General features: G+C 38.9%; 1 protein-coding gene and 1 long non-coding RNA gene across 4 annotated transcripts in view; one reads left to right on the forward strand and one right to left on the reverse strand.

Annotated features, from left to right (window-relative positions):
• Positions 1–22,656, forward strand: part of PRTG (protogenin) — an 80,308-nt gene that overhangs the window by 10,127 nt on the left and 47,525 nt on the right. Inside the window, exon 1 of one of the 3 annotated variants that reach the window (XM_083849973.1) lies at positions 12,914–14,197. The exons of the other annotated variants lie outside the window; for them this stretch is intronic. The gene's annotated coding sequence lies outside the window, so the exon portion shown is untranslated. Of the gene's footprint in view, positions 1–12,913; positions 14,198–22,656 lie in introns of those variants that run through there. 3 annotated transcript variants of the gene reach the window in all.
• Positions 295–22,651, reverse strand: LOC310904832. The gene is made up of 2 exons (XR_014588614.1): positions 19,514–22,651; positions 295–12,921 (listed from the first exon to the last, which is right to left on the reverse strand). It is a non-coding gene; the product is annotated as an uncharacterized lncRNA (long non-coding RNA).

Genomic DNA, 22,656 nt, shown 5'->3' on the forward strand with positions numbered 1-22,656 from the left:
TTTGAAAATAGCAATGTTTTCCTTTATCCTAGAAGTATGTGTAATGGAAATTATTGTAGTTCCATTCTGAAGTTCTTTGAATATGAGAGTCAGTTTTGAAAGAAATTGTCACCAAATTTACCAGTGATATGGGGCTCACAAAAGCTATTATAGGCATTAAACATGTCTTCTGGTGTTCTTTTAATACATAGCTAGGGGGCAGTTAAACTAAGTCTTTGCAGCTTGTGATTTGTATCTTGGATCCATTGATGTCTGCATGTTAGAAACTGGAGGAGATTTTGTGAACAGCAGCAACTCTTTAACTTCAGATTGTTTTTTTGTTGTTGTTGTTTGTTTAAGCATCTTTAGATATGATTCCTGTTAATATTGATTGATTACATTGTCTGTTCTCATTTCATTAGGTCAGAATTTCTTTTGTGCAAAACCCACCTGTCTTTATGGTATCATAAATTAATAGAATTATAGAAGAAAAAACGCTGGATTCTTAATTGATCAGTGTAATTTTACCACGTGTAACAGTTAATCTGTAGATATACTGATAGATACCTATGGCTTACTTCTGAAGTCTTACACCAAAGATCTTTCTGAATTTTCTAGGTGAGCGTTTTGAGTTACTTAACATAGATATATGTATAACTCCCATTTGAGCCATGTCAGGTTAAAGAGAAAAAAACACAAGAGAATAGGGTTGGAAAAAGAATCTGTTCTTCTGTATCTCCTCAACCTTTGCAGTATTAATTTTTCGTGCGAGGTAGTGATGATCAGTTGCCTTTTCTTACACCAACATCACCAAGGCCATCTATCAGCCTGTTACAGACTGGCCTGTCAGGTTTTTTTAAGCTGTATTGTGATGCACTCACTTCTGTACACCTTAACATACCTTGGACAGGAGAAGTATCAAATACAAAAGCTTTTCATTTGTTTGTTGATTGTTCTAATATTCAGATTTTTCTCTGCATTTGTGTCCTCTCCAGTGTTCCCACCCTTTTCTAATTCTCATGTCTCATAGGCAGTTTTTGCCGCATGTATCTTTTTTTTTTTTTTTTTCTATATGCTATGTTTTTGCTTTGGACTTGCAAAACTGCTTCTGCTAATCCCCTCCTCCTCCTTATTCCTGTCTGGTGACTGGAAGGAGGTACTCTTTTCCAGTGGAGCATATTTTCACAGCTGTGGCAGAGGAGGGAAGTGTGATAAGATACTTAAAGGTCAATTTTGACCCCAAATTTAGATGAGGTAAAAATGATTGGACAGAAGCGTAATATCTTGTCTCAAGTGGTCTGGCTGTCATTTCAAAATCAGATAATAATTATGATTAAGAAAAAGCTGTTTTGATAGCCTTTACAATAGACAATAAAAAGGGCTCAGTGTTGCCTGGTATTGGGTTTTGTTCCACGTTTTGTTACAACTGGAAGTTAACAAATAAGCCATAATGTTTTCAAAGAAACTTTAAAATGAAACTCAAGGTCTTTGAACGTGCAGAAGAGTTCTAAATAATTTCTTGCTTTCTCTTGCTAGTACAATCTTGAACGTATTAATAATTGTTTGGGTAATTTATCAGCAGATTAACTAGTGTAAATTATTAAATTACCATGTCATTGTCTACACCGAGATTCTAGTAAACCTCTAATAACTCTAACATGTGCCTCAGGCAGAGCTGTGCATTATGTATGCTCTTTGTAATGAGAATTCATTGACTTTATGAAGCCATTGACAGACATTTATCATTTTGTTCATTAAACTTGTCTGTGACATCCGGCAAATTGATGTTAACTGGAAATATTCTCCAGGAGTTCTGGCATGACTCTGTCATTTTGCCTGAGAGAAACTTTGTATGTGGTGTATCCCAAATTACAAGGGTGAAACTTCCTTCCCCTTCACCGTCCCCCAAAAGCATAAATGAGCATATGACAATCTTTTTTTTTTTTTCCCTGTCTTCTTTTTAGTGCTCCTTTATGCAAACAGCCCTGTGGCCCACAGTTTGCAAGCAGATTTATCATTGATCTTCTGTAGAGGTTGAAACTGGATACTGCTTTTATTAGTTCAGCCAGTCCGTGCCATGAGGGCAGCTCAATTTTATCACGACTGAACTGTATACAGTGTATGTGACGTAATACAAATCCTCAGTGCTCTGTGCACAGTGGCTCATGCAACTGGTACATCTAAGCCTGTAGTCTGGTGCCTCACTCTATATATTCTCAAAATTAATCTTTCGTTTATTTAAGAAGTGGAGATGGTATAAGGATTTTTTTTCTGTTTTTCATTTTTGAAACATAATTTTTGTTGTTCCTTCCAGCTGGTAAACTTTTTTCTCTTTCTTTTAAGGCCGTGAACCTTATTTCTAGCAATAATTATGTTTTCTAGTATTTGGGATTCTTGACTATGCTAAACACCAGAAGAGGTAAGCATTGATACAGTGTGCGGTGTATGGAAGTTTTGGTAATATTGATTGGAGTTTGTGACATTCCCATCACATGGCATTTAGTACTTGTTTTTAATGGTCATCATCTTCACATTATATTGCTTATTGCTGATTCACATAAAACATAGGGTAGATGACCAAATGCTTTGTTGAAAAGCTTCATAATATATGTCGTAGGGCACTGATTCTTTTGGTCTTTTGAAATTTCAGTGTTCGGAATGATATCTCATTCATTCTGCTCTTGAGCACCTGGTGTGAAAAATATGTGCTTTTAACACCTGCCTGTGTTTGATTCCTGTGGATAGCTATCTCCAGCAACGGTACAGGTTGTTAATAGGATATCTGCCCACCTGCTAGTGTTCCTGTTGTGCTACCTGGATCCAGTTGTATCAGGGATCTTTCAGAGTAGGAATGAATGTGCTAACAGTTTGTGGCATATCAGACTAAAATGTTTATTAATGGGTTAAAGACAAGGTTCAGATTGTAAAACCTTCCAAAAATTGAATGTCCCAAAATCTGTTAGGTAAAATGCTCATCTTGTGAGAGAAAGAGTAGAGCAGTTGGCTCTTTAAAATATATTGTGTCCCACTACATAATAGTTCACTGGATTAAATGAATTTATTGATTTCTGTTTCTTTACTGACACACATTTATGAGCAGTTTCTTTGGCACCATAGCCACATGTCAAAGGTCATAACTTTCCTTCACTGTGGAAGAATAAAAGCTTTCAGATGGTGAATCCCTGAAATCCACACAGTGCTTTATATGTTCACCCATAGCACCTGCACAGAATGATTGTGATTTCATGACTTTATGTAAAATAAATAATAAAAATATACACACTAAAAAACCCCATCCTTATGTATCATAAATTAACTGCAGGAAACTATTTCTCTGCACAAAAGGCAAGATATCTAGTTTGCTAATAGGTATAATTATAAGACGTATGGTATTATACTAGGCTTTTTTTAAGGTCATAGGTTATATTGAGAATAGTTCATTTTAAGAATATGATAAACATTTCTTATGAAGAATTTCATTGCACTTTGGTTTAGAAACAGTGCTTCTTTACTTTTAGAGCTGAGTCAAAGACATATTACACTTTCTGCACCAGAGGTGATATTGGAGGTAGATCCTACTGATAGAATGAAGCGCATTCAAAATCTATGTTCTGTGTTAAGAAAAGCATTTGTAATGTTGACGTTTACTTTAATGCCCTTCATTAGTGGTAGCCTGTGGGATTTTTGGTGTGTACTGGATATGAAATTCCACTGACGACATAATCATGAAGCTACTAAAAAAGAAACTGCAATGGAATATAAAGAAGTTTAATCTGTCCAAAAGAGAAAAATCAATCATGCTTTAAACATAAGGTGGCTGATACTAATTCTGAAGTTTTGGAAATGTAGGGATTAGGATGCAGTAAATGCCATGTCTCTTGTTCAGTCTGTGGTGCTCGTCTGATTGGTAACATGGCAGAAAAAAACACCTTTTTTGGGGCTAGATAAGTTATTGAACTAATGTAGTTAGCTGTGATGATTTGAACTGGTGTCCTCTGGGATCCAACAAGTACTAGACCTGGCTTGGATATAAGCAAGCAGGAGTAGCTGGGATTTGGGACTATCTGGGAAGGGTTGTCTTAACTTTTTTGGAGCTATCAACTGGTAGAATAGCTCAGGCCATCTCAAGAAACAACTGACTAAGTCTGAGCTGCAGACTGTTTCTTGTAACTTCGTTCTGATTTAGAGTCATCAAGACGTCTGTGCTAGGTAAGGTGGAAGTTTTGAAATGTCAGCAGGGGTTGGCTCTGTAACTTTTTTTTTTCCCCTTTGGCTTCAGTCCCAATAGCAGGACTATTTCTGAAGGAATAGCAGAGCCTAGAGTTATGTCAGTGGGAAAAACATTATTTTCTGAGAAGACAAAAATATCCTTCCCATCAAGTATCCCAAGACACAGAATTGGCTGCCAAGCTTTATTTTTACATAGTGCAGATGAAACCTGTTGTTGCTTTTCAGTCAGGAATCTTGCTAAAGATACCAGCAGTCACCTTTCCTGGGCTGTTGATTAGTGCAAATGATGGTCTTATTCGAAGCAGACTGGTGACACTGTCTGCTGTTAAACTTACCAAACAGTAATATCACAGTAATACTGCAGTAACAATAGTAATAATAATATATAATGATATTGCAGGACTGTGGTTACTAAGTTTCTGACATGTTAACCTTTTGAATAGAAATTTGTCATGTCGATATCCATCTCTTTGTTATTAAATATCTATGTCTTTTTAATAATTATTACTACTATTTCTTTTTATACAGTAGGCTTCTGCTTAGCCCACTCACTGTCAAATCTAAAGTAAAACTGCTTTTTCTGTATTTGTTTTTCGCTAGGAAAGCATGGGAATGTCTACTTATGGAGCAGAGACATGGGATTTGTTGGGGAAGTGGTCCGGGAGTAGCTTTTTCAGTTGCTATTAAGATGTTTCCAAAGTTGGTTGTCCTGTAAATTTTGAGGAAAAATCCTGAGTTTGCACGCATTCAGCACGGCCTTACTCACCTAAAGACACAGAGGGTGCTGTTTGTGCTGAGCATGTTGTTTGGGAAGGCCAAGCTGGGCCTTCCTTCGAAGCAGTCGCAGGCAGCTGTGGACTTGCCTTTTTCTCCTGCTCTGAATTACTGAGGAGCTGAAGTGTGATCTAACACTGCCTGGAGAAACCAGCTGGCATCGAAAGCTGAAGTCAGTGAAAACAATGGTCTAATTACCTGGGGAGGAAGTTTGGGAGAGCAAGTGGGCGAGGCGGAGGTGTGAGTGGCCTCATGTGTCTAGAGGTCAGGAAGGGGAAGAGAAACGCGTTGGTGGGAAGCGACCAGAACTGGGGAAAAGCCTGCAGAGGGAGGCCTGTGGTTGGCTCTGTGTGGAGATCACCATGGGTACAGGGTGGGACTGGGAGAGCGCTGAGGGGCTACCAAAGACTGGCTCCAGAGAAATGGCAGAAAGGAGTGTGCCCGTCGGAGCAACTTGCAGTGAGGACCCAGGAGTCCCGGACTTTTCGCAGGCACTTCAGGAAGGCAAAGAATAACCTCACGGTTAGGGGAGCCCCGAAGGATTGAAATTGCATCACAGCTTCAGCCAGGAGCTTCTGTGTTATGTGACACAACCAGGTTGGCCCTACCGTTCGCAGAAAGCCTGTCATTATGTGCTGCTTTTTTCCTCCGTGCCTGATGAGAGGCTCTGAGTTTTGGTCTCTTGGGGCTGCAACAAGTTGGGGGGAGCTGTGGTTGCAGCACATGGGGTGCTGTCAAGGATCACTGTCATATGTTGGACTCCTAAAGTTAGTGAATGTTTTGGGCCACCATCTGACTGTTTGTACCCAACAGTAAAATGAAAATAATAATAGAACCTCATCTTGAGGTGTTGTGAAAGTAAACGCATTTCCATTCGTGAAGAACTGTAGTTCAGAGCCCTGCAGAAAAGGCCATAGGGAAGTTAATAACTCTGTCTTCACGGCAGGGCTTAGTAGAGCGCAATAAATAAGGAATGAGGCCACACACTGCACAGAGAAGGGAAAACAAAATATTGAATAGTTGCTCATTACACGAGCACTATTCATTTGGTGCCATGAATAGTGGGGGAAGTGTGATTGTGCAAAGTTGGATTGTTTGCTAAAGCACATATATAAACAGAGCAAACGGACTTACATGAGCAACAACTTCTTCAGTTTCCTAAATTCTGAGCAATTGAGTCTGCAAATTTTCATTGTGTGTGTATACACACATATAAGAGGCAGATAAACTGAATGCTATGTTAGATGGAAAGCTTAGTGGTTAGCTTCATTTATCTAATGTGTATGTAATGCAGCAACAAATGAAATAAATATACTTGAAAATACAAGAGTTTTACATAGGCAGGGTGTCAGGAAAAGCTTTGTGATGGCAGAGTACCTGCCTCCTGCTACAGTTCTGAGACAAGTTAAATAAGTTTATCAGAACTGTCTGATCCAACCAAAACATGGACTGGTGTGTAAGTGTGTATTTAACAATAGCTTTAATTTTATTTTAAAATATTTTGGTGAACAGTGGGTTGTTATTGGCCTGCTTTACTCACCAGTGAAGATCTGGTAGAAGTCTGTAGCAAGACTTGTAAACCTGCTGGTAGTATTGTTTATCACAAAGTAAGCTGACTTAGGAAGCCATTATAACACAGAACTAACAAACCCCACATTTGATTTATACTTTTGACTACAGTTTAAGCTTGTGTGTAGACAGGACTTGTATGAGCACTGAGCTGTATAATTCTCTAGTGTTTTTCAGGGCAACTTTTATTCTCTCTGTGATCTGATTCTGAGGGGAAATAGTGTTTTTTTGTGTGTTTGCTTTGCTTGGTTGGTTGGTTTTCCTCCCCTGTTGTATGGGAGACGAGCTTTTTTTGTGGTGAGTGGTTTTAGGTCAGTGCCAGAAAGGACTGTGAACTGCAGTGCTGCGAAGAAATTAGCACCTGTGGGTTGTACCTCCTCCTCCTCTATCTGGTCTGTCTATTACTTTCTAATTTTTTCTCCTTCAAATATTTATGTGATGCTCCGGCTTATGGCCTAGAGCACCATGTACTTGCTAGGCTGTAGATCTTATCTGGAGCTATAGGGTGCCTTTTTGAAATGTAGCTCACAGTGTTCATGACTTTCATGACTAGAGAACAGCGCACCCTTTTATTCCCCCCCGCCCCCCCCCTTCCCAACACATTTATGCAAACAATCTCAAAAGCAGTGAAGTAATCAGCACTTTGCACTTTTGGTGCACCTGGATCCTGTTGGGAATCTGGCTCTTTGTGTGCCTCACCTTCTTTCTCTAAGGATGTTTTTCACAGGCATGTTCAGTAGCTGGAATTATGAGGAAATGTTAAGCATTGTTTTGGCTTACTTTAATTGTTCCTTACCCTATTATTTAGTTGTTGCCGTGTTTGCCATTTTCTTGCTTTTACCTAGATAATAGTTGCCTGGCCTTTCACAAACTTGTGAAGAGGAAAGATGGTGACCACCTGAAACAATAATATCTGTGGCAGAATAGCCTGAGAACTTTAAATAACCAAAGGGGACCGTTTCCAAGGCAGCTAAGTGACCTTTGGATCCCAGAAGCGGGCTATTCATAGAGGCAAAGCCTTTGTCCTGCTTTGACCAGTGGTCAGTGAACTCTGGCAGGCCCCTCGGCTCACCATCTTGGCCCTAGACTAGCAGCTGGTGATTGATTCATTTAACTGTCCAGATTCACATTCTTCTGTCAAGGACTTGTCAAGGAAGAAAAAGGTTCTGTGGAGGGCTATTCATTTTGCTAAAAGGAAAGGGATGCATTATATGATTGAGTGGATTACTTTTGGGTCAGAAGAGTTCCTGCTTCGCTCCATTTTAATTCGGCCTTCAATCAAAGAGAGATTTAGTTTATCAGCACAGTGTGATGCTCATGAAGAGGGACAGATCATTTCAATTCCATCAGTGTGATAGGGCTTTTTTTTCCTCTTCCTTCCTGTGATTTGTTCCTTCCCACTCAGATTTTTTGCCAACAAGTAAATAGATTTTTGTGATCAGCTGATGTAACAGGGTTGAGAACATCAATTTTTATCAACCTTGCACCTAGTTTTAATGTGTAAAATATATGAATATTGTATTTTAACCCTTCTAATACCTCTCATATGGTTGGTGTTAAGCAATCCAGAAAAGACTAAAGCAAGTAAAAGAAGATTAGTGAGTTACCTCTGTTTTAGATACGGAGAAAACTGAGAAGAGGACAAGTTGTACGGGATCCAACCAATAGATTACTTACCTACAGACACCTCAGGCAGCTGTAAAGATAGTAGAAGATATTATCTTCTATCTAGTTCACATTTTCACCTGAAAAACAAAAGTTTGTTGTACAAACCCAGCATTCTCCAAATGGACAAGAGGGCCACCTCTCAATTTGTCTGATGCTGTTTTTAGAATCCCCTTTGGTAAACAGAGGAAGGTGTTTCGTGCTTTATGAAATTTGAATCATGTTTTCAGTTTTGTAGTTAATGCACCCAGAAACTAACTTTTGATTTGCACTATGAAAGTGTTTTGCCAGGCCCTTCTGTCCATCTTCCCTTTAGCTGGGCCAGGTTTCCTTAGCGTTAAGATTTTTCTTTTCTTTTCCTGCTGATCCTCTACATAATGTACTGAGGAAAGTGCTGTTGCTTAGCTCCTTCCACTGGAAATAACAGGCATTTAAGAGCAGATCCCGCCAGTTAACCTTATGCATCTGTTTGAATGAGCACGATGAGCTGCAGCAGATGAAATATGACCTTCAAGTTTCTTTCCCCACTCGTATAAACTATGTATTGTTTTGATTTGGCTTACTGAACGCATTATGAGGGATTTCTGATTGGCTTCAGGCCAAGGTGTTAAACTTCTGCTGATGGAAGTACAAATGCATAATGCACAAGAAAATACAGTGGGACTTCCCCTGTTTACTCTTTTCTCTTCCTCTTTTTGAGGGAAATGGGAGAATTTTATATTTGTTGAGATAAATGAGTGGCTTAAACTATCTTAAGAGCACAAGAGATGAAGGAACTCTGAGCTAATCTAACCGTGCTTAGCTATTCTCTGTTACACTGCTCTATAGATGTGGCAGAAATCTGGGCTAAGTACAACATCTGTTGAGTAGGCCTCCTTTGCCACTCGCAGATATTATTTCATGGGGGCTTGGTGATACTCTTTTCATGTCTGCACTTGCATTTCCCGGGGATCAGTCCCCTTTCTCGGAGCTTGGTTGTTTCAGTCTGGAGCATGATGTTTGGGATGGGGGTACCGGCTTCTCCATGCTCCAGGTAACACAACCTTGGTGCCTTGGGTAGCTTTGACTCATGGCCCTGAGCTGAAGGTAAATAATGAGCCTTTGAAAATCATGGGAATGGAAAATGGCTTGTCAGTGTGTATTAGAGCATATAAGTAATCTAATAAGCAGAGGTATTACCTACTTGTAGAACGTTGCTGTTGGCTTGTGCTGGGACCGGGCAAACTGGAAATCCAGCTCTTGCCTCCCACCCCAGCAGTCGACAACCACAGCAAGCAGCGTAAAATAAGGGGTCACCCTGATGAGGTGACTTCATCTAAAGACATTTTTTTTTTTGTTTATTCCGCTTGCTTTCGATATGAGGGCTTTTATGGTAAATCCAGAATAAATTTGCAGGTTATCTTCCAGACAGATAAGAGAGTGAAATAAATATACTTAGGGAAAAATACAGGCATTTCCATGGCATTGAAGGCAACGTGATTTTCATCTGGAAGCCATACCTCTGATTTGCTATAAGGTCCTGCCCTTCCCCACCTCCAGAAATATTGCAGATAAGCATTTAACTAGAGGAATTAAATAGTTTTCAGTAAACATGTAGTACTGAAAATGCTTTTTGTTATTTTTTGTTGATGCGTGAAGTTTATTTCTGTTTTTCCCTCTGCTGCTCTCAAAGACATTCTGAATTTTGCTGTTAGTTACTGTGCTGCACAGAAAGGCTGTTACTGGGGAGCTCTCTGGGCTGTGTAATGCGGTAGGGGGGCATTTGGTGACAGGAATGAGCTGAAGGCGTTTGGCCCTTGAGAGCGGAGGCATCTCTCCTTTCCTTTCCCCACGGGAATGCAGCAATGTTGACATTTGGAGAGGGGGCTGAAGGGCTTGAATTCTCAACATCTCTCCCCAGCGTTTTGCAATGAAATTTTGTGTTTTATTCCAGAACGCTGCTTCTGAAACACTATAAGCAAGACATGCAGAGTGCTTGTACTTCTCAGGGGTAGCGTTTCTGACAGTCTGAAGACTTGCAGCACCGCCATATCAGCTTACACTCATTCATATGTGGAGGGTGTCAGTTTGCCACTGTAAGAAATGGAACCTCTTCCTCTGCCTCCCCCCAGATGTGAGGGAAGGCGCAGTGGTGGGCGGCAGCAGAGGAATGTGTGGGGCCCCGCTCCTGTCCTGGGATGCGCTCTGCAGTGCTGCCCATGATTGATGAGCAGGGCAGGGTGAGGGGAAGAGTGGGTATTGCTTTCTACTTAGAGTTTTGTTTTATTTTAGCCAGGAATAGCATTTATTTATTTTTAAAGGTGTGTGACTGATAAATAGAGGTCTTACCTTCCTGCTGGCATCTGCAGTGGCATTCATTGATCAGAACAGGGCAGCTTTAGAGCTTCCAGTGTCAGAGGCTTTTGTTGCATAGTGCTGAAATTGGCTTCTCTGTGTTTCACTGAGTAATTATCACGTTTTCGTTGATCTTTTTGGGGTCTGTTCTTTGAGGAACCTTTGAATCATAGCAGTCAATTTCTAATTTTCCACTTCTATTATTCTATCTGTTTTCATTTTTCTTTTTTGCTGCTAAATGAGGATGGTTGTGAAGGGATATGTCTTTTGTTGCACAATCCTGCTTGTGTTCTGATCCTTCATGTTGTAAAGTGCAAAACTGTGCTGGATGTTCTCCGTGCAACAGTTGGGTTATTAAGCAGAACTAATTCTTCACAGAATGGCAACAACTCCAAAGAAAGGCATCTGTAGGATTAAGCACAGATACTGGAAGGCAATCACTTGGCAAACTGCTGAAGGAAAGCAGTCCTTGCAAGGGAGAAAGTGGTATGTTCTTTCTCCTGAATGTATGCAACCACACAAGTTGAACGGCTTTGAAGCTGGTTAATGTGGCTTACTGTGTGCCTTTTCTGTACTATTTCCTGCATTTCTTGTCTGAAGAAAAGCAGAGGGGAATTCCTTGATAAGTGCGTTAGCATTTATTGTGCACTTCTGTGGCCACACACTATTGCCTGGATGATAGATAAAGCCAAGAAGGGAAAACCCCAGCTGGGAAGCCTTCGGAAGTGAAAAGATCAAGTCTCGTGCTTGTTTACATGATTCAGTAGGGTGTATTAGTTGTACTATCAATAAACTATTGAATATACAGAACCACCTATTTCTAAACCTCAGTCTTTTATTTCTTTGAAAACAGTGCTAGTGCTATAACTCCTGTGGTGATTTGCACGTCTGGCTTCATTCAGAAGGGCAGTAGTGCATATGTATCTTCTGCCATTTATTAAGTGATTGAGGTGGGGTAATGCACTGTGCGTAGCCTTGTGAATAGCTTATATATAGTTGCGAGAGCTGGAAAGTGCTGTTGTTGCAACATCATTAACTGCTTTGACAAGGTAAAATAGAAAGACTTGTGCGAATTGTTCCTAGACTTCCTTCCTTCAGGTTGGGAGTCTTGATGTTTGTTGTTTTATTGCAGTTCTCCTGGACCACTATCTTAGTCTGGCTCTAAGAGCACCTGATGGGCAGGATAACGAACTGGAATCTAAGGTGCTCGTGAGTTAGAAGGGTGTCAGTTAGGATCCACCTGTTATTTTCTGTAGCACATTGGTGCTGCCTAGGATCCCGTTTATTGTCACGGTTATGTTAATATGTCATGAATAAAAAGCTCTCTCTGTTCGAACGGTCTATAGAAGGAGGAAATAGTACAGTCTAATAGTCATCCTGTCAGATTGTACTTTTCTGTTCCTGCCTGCATGTTTCTGCCTTTAAAAGACAGCTTTTTGAAGGATGATTATCCATTTCTGAGGAGCCAAATTTCTTCAGCAGGTTTGATGTTCTTCTTAATATACAACAGACATTAATTATGAGCTCCTACTGTTGCTAAGGCTTTCCAAAATTTACGGTGAATATATGCCACCTATACAGCAAAAGGAAATAGTACATTTCAAAAAATCGCATACATCCTGAATTCAAATGATTGCTTCTATTCTTGGGAAAATGAATTGTTATCTTAGAGATTCCTGGCCCATTGTGATGCTTATTATAATAATTGTGAATCCACAGGTTTTCTGTTTGTTTGTTGTTAAAAGGAGAACTTAAACAGCCAGCCACATGTTTCAGTGTTGAAAGCCTGGTGTTCCATTTGATGATCTGTTCTGTGCCCAGGAAACAAATATTTACAGGACTGAATGCTTCTGAGAATAAATGGCAACATTAGGGTTTGCTTCTGCCTTCAGACATGCATGTAAGAGCGGGTTACATTTTCAAAGCTTCCTCACCAAAGGGAGGCTGTTCCAGAACCAAATGCATCTTTTTTTTTTTTTTTTTCCTGTTGCTTTTTTCTCTGGAGCAGCCAGAGATGATAATGTCTTTGAGGCCATCTCCAGACCTTCACTTCTATAGAGCTCTTACAGAGGGGAAAAAAATTTTGGTTTGTTTTTAATGAGGGAAAAAAACAAACAAACAAACTTGAAACATCAGGAAATAGCAGGAAAAGGCGATTCTGACTTCTTTGTAGAGGGTTAAAAAAATTTCTTTTCCTTATCTGGTCAAGTTTTTTTTCTCCTTTCCTGTCAACTGTCTTCTGCATGCATCCGTTTGGGTCCTCCTCTTCTGTTGACTTTCTGCAGTGGGATATATCTGCAGACTTGCCCTTAACACAGTTTCCATTCTGTATCTGGAGAAGTCAGCATACTTTCCTATTTTCTGAGGGTACTGTAGGAAAGAAAGAATAAATCATGAATGTATTTCCCTAAAAACCTGGTCCAGAATAGTCCACTTGACTTCAAAGTTGTCAGGAAGAGATGATATTACATGTGAAAATTCACGTAATTTGCTTCATTTTGAGAAGCTGATGGTTAAAACTGTGTTGCTGTGTGTGTGGCCAGAAACAGCTTTACAGAATCAGCCCCAGTCCGAGCGCTTGGAGAGCTTAGTTACATTCAGTGGACATATTCAGACTTGGTTATTCCTGTACAGAGATTTTTAAAGTGATCATTTGTCAGCCACTGAGTTAGGAGCTTTAAAGAAAGGAGCAGGGAGACATGAAAGTGTTAGGGGAAACAAATGAGATCGCAGCTGACATCTCCAAGGGAACTTTTGTTCAAGAGTGCTTAGGCTGTTGACCTCTTCGCTTCTCCATTTCATTGCTTTTAGATTATAGTATTCCTCAGTACCAGAGAAATAGTGGCTAGTTTGTGACTCTGCAAATGCTACCTTTTTTTTTCGGTGGAGGACGACAGGGTTTCCATGGACATTGCTGTGCAAAGGTTTTAATGCACAGAGAAACCAGTTTGCATCGTGTTTTAAAAAATGTGTTCTTTATATATGAAGTCAATCATTTATTTCTTTATTTTTTCCCCTCTTATCAGAGGTTGGGGAGTAATTCTTAGTGATCTACATCTTAGTTTGGAAATCAGTGTATAAAATTACACTACTTAGGTACCCGCTAGCAAGTTAGCAAGAGCAAGAGGGAGGAAAGGAAAAACTAAAGCATAACATTGTTTCTATCCTTTTCTGTTCCTTTCTCTATTGCACCTCCCTCTCTTTGTTTAGTTTTGGTGGTAGAACTAAGTGTATGGTGGCCTAGAAATAAATATTTTTGCGATAAGGTGACCATAAGTTTTAGCGGAGCAGACTGTTTCCTAGATGTAATTGACTGGTGGTTTGTTGGAGGTGAAACTGCAGTAAGCTCTGCAGTGGAGCTCACCCATTAGCTTAGGAATAAGGGCTTCAAGAAGATTTGACCAGAGCATGAATTGATGATAGCAGAAAGGCAGATGGCCCAAATCCTCACTCATTACCTCATCAGGGGTCTCCTTGGTATTTATTAGTGAAAGCTGTCTCTAATTATCCCTATATGTAGGACAGATTTTGGTCTCTTCAAAACTCAAAATGTGATTTTGAAAGGATCTCATAGACTAATTCATCTGAAAGATTTGCTTCTTGCCTACAACCTGCCAATATTACTCTAGGAGCTGAAACGTGAGGAGTAAGTGGTGTGAAGGATCAGTTTTGTCTATAGAAAACGTCAAATTTCATGACCAAACCTGGCTCATTCATTCTCTGTGCTTGCATGTCTTTCACACTGTAGAAATGGTGTTTCTAATCTTGTTTTTCCAATATCTGGCTTTTTTTTTTTAATTGTCTATGCTTGTATTTTCTGTTGAAAATTTGGAATACTTAAACGTTCATTTAAAAAAAAAAAAACAAGTTAAAAAGATTACTAAAAACGGAACAACCCCCTTTGCTCTCCCTCTGATCCTAATGGAGCAATATGTTCCAGGGGTCTGGAATAATACATACGTCATCTAGAGAATTGATTAGAGGTACAGTATTTCCACAATAAAAGGTCTCTTACCTCTAAGACAAGGCCGTGACTCAAAGCCCATTGAAATGGTGTCAGTATGGGGAGGAATATTTGTCAGCAGTCTTAAACATCCACTCTTTCTGGATTTGTTAACATATCTTGCATGGATGCTAATACACTATGCCAGTAGCTCCAAAATTTGTCATCCCATTTTGATGAGATCCATTCTTTGACTTACCAAAAAAAAAAAAAAAAGTGGTAGGAAGGGAAGAGGAATTCAAGTTGTAGCACTAAGCTAGTGGCTCCAAAGAACCCGGATGCAGCTCTGGAGACTTTTGCAAAGCCTCAGAATAATTTTGATCACTGTAGAATATGATTGCATTTTGTACAAGCTGAAATTCCAATCCACCTCCTTTAAAATGCCTGCTAGGAGATTCAAAATGTCAAATTTCAAAGAAAAAACTTTGGGATAAGCAGATTAATAGGTGTTCCATACGATTACTGATAGTGTCAAATCAATGCAGCAGTTTGTATCATTTAACCTCCCTATTACTTAATTGTAATGCTCTAAGGTAATTGCTTGAGACTGGACTCCTTTTCCAATACATTTCTGAACTGTCTCCTTCAAAACTGCTGCTATGGTGTTCATACTATTGCAATCGTAAGAATTTTTTAATATCAGTAAAGTCAAAGGGGACCATTTTCTTTTCTTCTGTTTTAATTTTAGGAAGAGAAAATTGGTGTATTAGCTTTACCCTGGAAATATGTTTAACTTGAGAAATATCTGCGAAAATACACAGTGTAATCTGTTTAACAAATAGTGTAGTGATAGGCTAAATGTTATCCTGCTTGCTGATATTTCCAGTATACACAGCAGCCTGTAGAGTTTTTGTTCTGCATGTTCCTCAACAATGAAGACAGAACTTATTAAAAAAGGGAACATTATTTGCACTTCTGTGACTACTTTTCATTTCAGTTTGGACTAGAGGAAACATGACTTGTTATCCGTAATTCCAGTTTTGTCTCGAGTTCATATTTTTCATGCTAAAGTGTTTATCTTAATTCTGGAACTTGTCTTCTTCCTAAGAGTGAGTTCGTAGTGACTGGCTTGATAGCATAAAGGAGAGAGAGAAATTAAAGGTGAAGTATGAAAGTAGAAAACAAAACAGAAAGGTAAAAGGAACTCTTTACAGGGTACTCTTTAGAGGGATGAGCGCATTCCAGGCAATTCAAGAGAATACTGCTTTAAAGTCATGTCTAACAGTTCGCTGTTCGTACGTCATTAAAATCCAGGGATTAATAGCAGCAGTCTCTTTGTTTCACATTAAAAAGGAATTAGTTTAATTTGGGATTAAAGGGTGCAAAGAGCTGGTCTAGCAAAACTATTCCCAAGGTATCAGTAAGGTAAAGTGGGATGGTTTGAAGACTGGCTTCTCTGACTGTCCCAGTTATACTATATATCTGTATGGATATTAAAGTTGTTATAAACTGATTCAATAATCCTTTATAATATATGTTATCTTTGGAAGTGAAATGATGTGGAAAAGCTTGTTTGAAATGCTTGGAAAGGCAATTGGATTTATAAGGCAATTGGATTTATAAGGCCATACTGCCTTTCTTGGACTGGAACTGTGGTATGACTTACGTTAGGCCAAGTATATTCAAATCTGTGGATACTGTTCTGAGGGACTGAACCTTTAAACAACACTTTCTTGTGTATCAGATCAGGATAATGTACAATCTTCTGCTCTTCCCTCCTGCAAGTATGCAGGGGTGTGCAGTGTGTGCAAACAGTTGGAACAGGGTTGGTTGTTGTTCCTCCTCCCTTTTGTACTCCAGGTGTTGCTAAACATGTAAGCAAGAAAAAAAAACATCTTGAGAGCTCTATTGTATGAGTACATTCTGGTGATTAATTAATGTATTTGAGGAGAGGCACGTGATGAGTTTGTGGACGCTACGTGTGTTTTCGACTGAACAACTTCAAATCTTGAATTCTTACTTATTTAAAATGTAAATAAGTAGGTTGATGTTTGTTTCTAAAAGTCAGTAAGGCTATTCTCCTCTTGCCATGTAATTGAGCAGCTGTTGAGGCATCAAAGAGGCTACCTTCTGTAGCTATTGATTATCTTGTCACATTTTTCTCTGAAATACTTTGACTTGCTTGGCTTGAAAAGAACGCAGATGTGGAAGGATGCTAACAGAGCTGCTCCAATACATTAGCTGTTGAATAGCAAGAGTGTACAAATCATTGTCCAACTGTAGGCAATCCAAGTTATGCTGAACGTGTGGCACACCTCAGCTGTCTCTTACACCTTAGGGAACCTCTGGCTGACACTCGGGTTCTGCAGAAGGGTTCTTCAGACACTGACTCTTTCTTACATACCCTTTTGTTTATGTACTAGCTTCATTATCTTATCTCCACAGGTTTTATGGCCTATTGATGTAAAATGTACTACACTGATAAAGCTCTGAAGAGCAAAGAAAAGTGAAAGAGAAGGTGGGAGGAGGTAGAGGGATGGAAAACTTCAAGAGCCTCTTCATACTAGTCTGCTCTGAATAGTCTTTTTGCCTGGGGAAAACATGCTATTAGATTCCAGAGTTTTCTGAAGAAAAAAAAGTGCTTTGGGAAAAGATCTTTACTGTGGCATTTAGTGTGAGGTTACAGTAAGAGCAGTTCCACTGTCCCCTGGGTGGGCGGGTAGCAGCCCAGCCACCCCTTTTGGTAATTGTTGTATTGCCTCCCTTGCCTGCCTGCTCCTCATGAATATTTTTCCCTTTAGCAAACTCATCTGAACTTCCTCCACTACAGCTGAAGCCTATTTCTTCTTTTTCTGTTTTTAATGAGTCATTGTTCCCTGTCCTCTCTAATATCTCCTTTATATATTTGTAAGACAGCTGTTTCTCTCTTCGGTTTCCTTTCCCAGGACTAATGAGGTCCCAGCTCTTTTAATCATTCCTCATGGGTCAGGTTCCGTTTTCTCCTGAAATCTTACATTTTTGTGTATTATAATTGTAGGTCAAACAAGACTTGATCAAAATTTTAAGGGTGAATGTAAGAAATCACCGTGTTTGTGGTAGAACATACAGAATGCTTTTCACATATAGTTATTTATAACTTTACCCACAATGCTCCATTTGTGTGAAATTCACCTCTGAACTGTACCTACTTAACAGTTTATATGCACACACACACACTTAACTGTATATACCTAACTACTTCATTTAATTTTCACTGACATCTCCTGGATAATTTGGCAAAGCCCTACCCATTTGATCACTTCGTGATAGCTCCAGCTTTGTGTACTCAAACTGCTGCATCAGAAATGGGGAGGACGTCTGCGTGTGTATAGGTTTGCCACGTCTGGATCTGTCAGTGTTCATGTAAGTGTTATTCCTGATCCAGACTAGAGTGGCCACCTGAGTGGCAAATCATTTGGAAATATGTGTCCATATAGCCAGCCAACAGGAATGGCAAAACTCCTTTCATAATCAGTTTTAAGCCTCACTCCTGCAAGGATGGAGGAATCACACTACACTCAAGGCAAATATGTACAAGTTGGCTACAGTACTAAAATCTAATACACTATATATTTGTTGCATTTTTTATCAACTGTTTCAGGGAGAGAGTGTCACAAAAATTAGATCAAGAGGAGAAAAACAGATTAAATTTATCACATGCTATCCTGAAATCCATTGCTCAGGAAACAGACAGCTTTTTCTTAACATGCAAGCTTATTTTTCTCAAGTGAAACCTCTTCACCCGAGAATTAAAAAAGGAAAAAAAAAAAGGTTTCATTTGCAGGTTAGGGCTATTGTTTAATTCTCAATACTATTAACACGTAAGTTCTAGAAATTGCATAATGGCATTAGGCACTTTTGTTTCCACCTGAGTAGCTCATCTATCTGAGTGGCCATTATCTGTTGAGAAACACGCAAGTGTTTGGTTTGGAGGGTTTCACAATATTTGCTGCAGTCTGGTTAGGTGAAACCCAGTTCTCTGCTGCTGTTTCAGTTCAGGGGCTTTGTCTTCCATTCCTTCAATTCCTTTATTATACAATTACACTTCAGTCTTTGGCTAGTGTCAGCTGGTATGTGTGGAAAAAATCAGCAAGATTTAAAAGTAATAAATACGTAGGTTGTTGGAATTTCTTTTGCATTTCAAGAAGGCTCATTCAGAAAATCACTTAGGGACACAAAGATCATGAGGTAGCCTTGACCTGCCACAGCATCTGGTTTTAGTACCCAGGTCGAAAGTGCAGGATATAAGGGAACATCCAAAGTCATCTGGACTTGTGTTTGCATGAGCAATCTGCCTTCATTTAATTCCATAATTTCCGTCACTTAGGAGTGAAGGAAATGATTATTATTGTTAAAAATAATAGAGGACTGCTGTATTTTAACAACAACAACAACAAAAAGATACAAGGGGTGAGCACCTCATTAAGAGTTTGACTTTATTGTAGCATAACTGTTAAATCTATGTAAACCTGAATTTAAGTACAGGTTTCTTCCGTGCATGCAAGATAGTTTTCAATACATGTATGTCATGGTAGACAGAAGCAGTGTTTCTCTAATATTTAATCATCGTATGTTGACAAGTAATCATTTGTCATTTGAGCCTGATGATGTTTGCTTCAGTGGTAAATGAGGGAACTCATAACTGAATTGAACTCTGATTTCCTTCTGTATGGATAACTTTATTGGGCAGAACTGGGTGGTTTATGCCATCACAAATATTTGTACTAAAAAGTAACTATACAAACATCTGTTCCCTTTACACAAATTGCAATAATTTTAAAAATGAAATACAATTTACAGTAATTGTTTTCCTCCTCTGTGTGCAGCATTTGGTATCCTGCAAGTTAAAAAAAAGGTGGGAGCACCAGCTTCTTGGAGTAACATTAGTTGTTTTGTGGTTTTTTTTGGCTATAAACCTGGGAACAAAATGATTAAATAGACTGGAGAAGAGGGGGAAACCTCAAATAAAAAGGCACTTACATTTATTGTGTTCTGCAGGGTTGTTTTCAGGAACGACGCAAGTCTCTTGAGACTTTGTTTCTTATCCATTTTATAGAGCTCTGGCCTCTTAACAGCACTGCTTTAATGACTTGTTCTTGGGGTTCTGAGTTGGTATCAGCGTTTGCCATGAAAACAAGTCTGTTACAAAGAGGTCAGGTTTCATGAGACAGCAATAGACTTGTAAAAACAGATTTTACTGGCACAAATAAAGTCAGAGTTAAGAAGAAACCACAGATTTGCGTAAGGAAACAAGATACAGAAGGAGCAAGTATTGAGCTAAACTGATAAACAATTTATAAATTGAGAATGATTGGGAGATGAACAAAAGTTTTTTTTTTTCATTTCTTAAATGACATTTAGTGATGTTAATGAGTTTTTCTGAAGATTTTGTGCAGTTCTCTGCAATTCTGACTTTTGCTGTCATTAAAGATTAAATTTCGGAGGCAATACCTCTGTCCTGCTCAGGTGGAAAAATGTTCTTTAGATATTAGCCTAAAAATTTTTGTTATATTTTCTAAATAACATAGTTGAGTCTGTTCTTACTTGCTATTGTGACATTGTTTTGTTCCTGTATTATTAATTTTCTTGAATTTCTTGGAGTCCTTGAGAAGCTCTCTTCTGTCTTTAATCTTTAGCTGTAATGTACAGGGTGCATTGGAATAAAACATTATATATGTTTGTGTGTATATAATATATATTATATTATAGTATTTATTATATAGGGCGCGCACACACACACACACATTATATACATACATATATATATATATATATAAATAAAAGCCATATACTAGATTTGTATTCTCACACTGTCCTTTTAAATAATCTCAGTGTTATAAGGAAATCTTTGGTGTGATTTTATAGTTCCTCTAGAGACAAAACTTTTAAAAGTCTGGAAGAGCTTTGCTTTGCTGAGACCTTTCTGCCTTGTCAGAACGGTTCTTTCTTACATCACAGGCTGTGCGGTACATCTGCACTGCACAGTGGCTCTGAGACTTGCGTTATGTTGATTTGTGGTGTTCTTATTATACCTTTATTACATTCCAAGAGATTTTATTTTGCAAGTTAAGCAGACTTGCTCAGCTTGCTTCATCATGCTTTCAATAAATAGGTAATGAATGCAAAGAACTATACTTTGTGTTAGAAAATCTGTTCGGAGCAGCACAAGGGAAGTACTCTGCTGACTCTCCAGATGATATGTGTTGTCTGTGCAGGCAGGGATTAGAATGGATGAGGAAGGGAGGAAGTAAGACGAGTTTGGATGCTTTTGTTTTGCTCTTCTGTGGTGGAAAGCTACAGTAGAGCTGGACAGCATCAAATTCAGCAGAAAGCAAATCCCACAAGTTAAGAGTCATGGGAGCAATCTGGTATACATGCAGTTTGCCTTGCAGTGAATCTCAGCTCTGTGAAATTGAACTTTGGTCTGTAGAAAAGAACTGTTATGTTTCTTTTTCCTTCTGATGATTTCTTAGCAACCAAAAGAAGATATCTACTTAGGGAGAAAACTGCTTGAATGTTTCCTCTCCCTGTCCCATCTCCACCCCATCCACCTGTAAAGCTTTTGTTGTAACTTTTTATGTATGTTGTGGCTTTTTTTGTTTGTTTTTTTAATTAAGTGGTTAATTAGGACTTAACCATGAGGTTTATGAATCTCTTACTGCTCAAAAGTGAAAGGAATAACTGAATGCACAACGTAGGGAACTGGGTTAAATTCTGCAGGTGAGTGAGTCTGGTGCTCTCTGCGGTGAGGGTGGGTAAGCAACTGGCTGTAGGCTGTGCTGGGGCTGGGGAGACCTGCTGCCGAAAGCCACAGCCAAGCACAGAGCTGATCTTAAGCACAGATACCAGAGCATCTCTGCGTGTGTCCTGGCAGTCCGAATCACATCGGAGATGCCAGACCTGGATTCCAATGACCATGGTGTTTGCATCACGTGGTGGCAAGTGCTTTCGGGTGATTTTGCAGGAAAGGGTGGTTTGGTAGTCTTGTTAGTCACCTTTTTTGGGAGGTATCATTAGGACTGTTCATTCCCGTAGTGCTGATGGAACTACCAAAATGCAGTGCAAAAAAAAAAAAAAAAAGATTTATTCTGACCCAGGGTATGAAATAGCTATACTAGTAATAGGAATCTTTAACTTACATAGTTAAGTCTATGCTAGGAGTTAGTTTGTGAATGGAGGGGAAAGCAATCAAGTGATGACATGTTTTCTTCACACTCCAAAATCTAATTTATTGATGCTGTGTAGGAGTATTAAATTGTGGGGTAGTGGTGGTGGGATGGAGCATTCATTAAGATGCTTGGTGTGCATCAGTGCTGGACGTGCACCCTATACAGCAGGGCATTATTGAGAACACCTTACAGCTAATACTATGTAAACCAAATTCAATTCATATATAAAATAGAGGAATTCTTTCAACACAAAGCTTGAAAGTTAAGAGATGGGTAACTTACTAATATTGTCAACTACATTGTGTTTTTTTTAGAATTTACACAAGAGTAGAAGTTTACTCTAAATCTAATTTTAAAACCAAATCAATATCATGGAGTTTTTGCAGAGATTGTTCCCTGTACAATTACAGAGAATGTGAATGCATGTGGAATTATTCATGTTGTGAGTTATCCAAAATGAGTTGCCACTGAATAGATGCTCTTTGTGTTAATTATGTAGTGAGCAGCAGTAAACAGAGCAATTAATTAGAGGCTTTTGTATTCCTTTCCCTTCAGCTTTTATTTCCTGATCAATTTCTTAGGTGTCTATTAGATGGAAGGTATTTATTGATCTGCCATTTCAGCTGGCTCAATTTTGCAAAGTCCTGAAGTTGTAAGTGCTTGAAATTTTATAGGGAAGCAATGTGTGGTCACACATGAGATTCATGTTAATTTTCATTGATATATGTATATTTTTAAACCAAATTAAGTTAAAATAAAATTATTTTTAATATACCTGCAACCAATGAAAGCAGGCGTTGAGAAAAGTTTATAAGGTAATTAGACCAGTCTTTCTTCACATGTAGAAAAGAGGACTATTTGAAGTATTTTGGAGTATTTTTTCAAGTTGTCCTATGATCTGGAGTTTGGTTTAGCCGACGTTTTTTCCTCACTTGACTCCTTATATGTTCTCTT

The sequence above is a fragment of the Anser anser genome (genome assembly GCF_964211835.1).
Source record: "Anser anser genome assembly, chromosome: 10".
In the NCBI taxonomy this organism is placed as follows: domain Eukaryota; kingdom Metazoa; phylum Chordata; class Aves; order Anseriformes; family Anatidae; genus Anser; species Anser anser.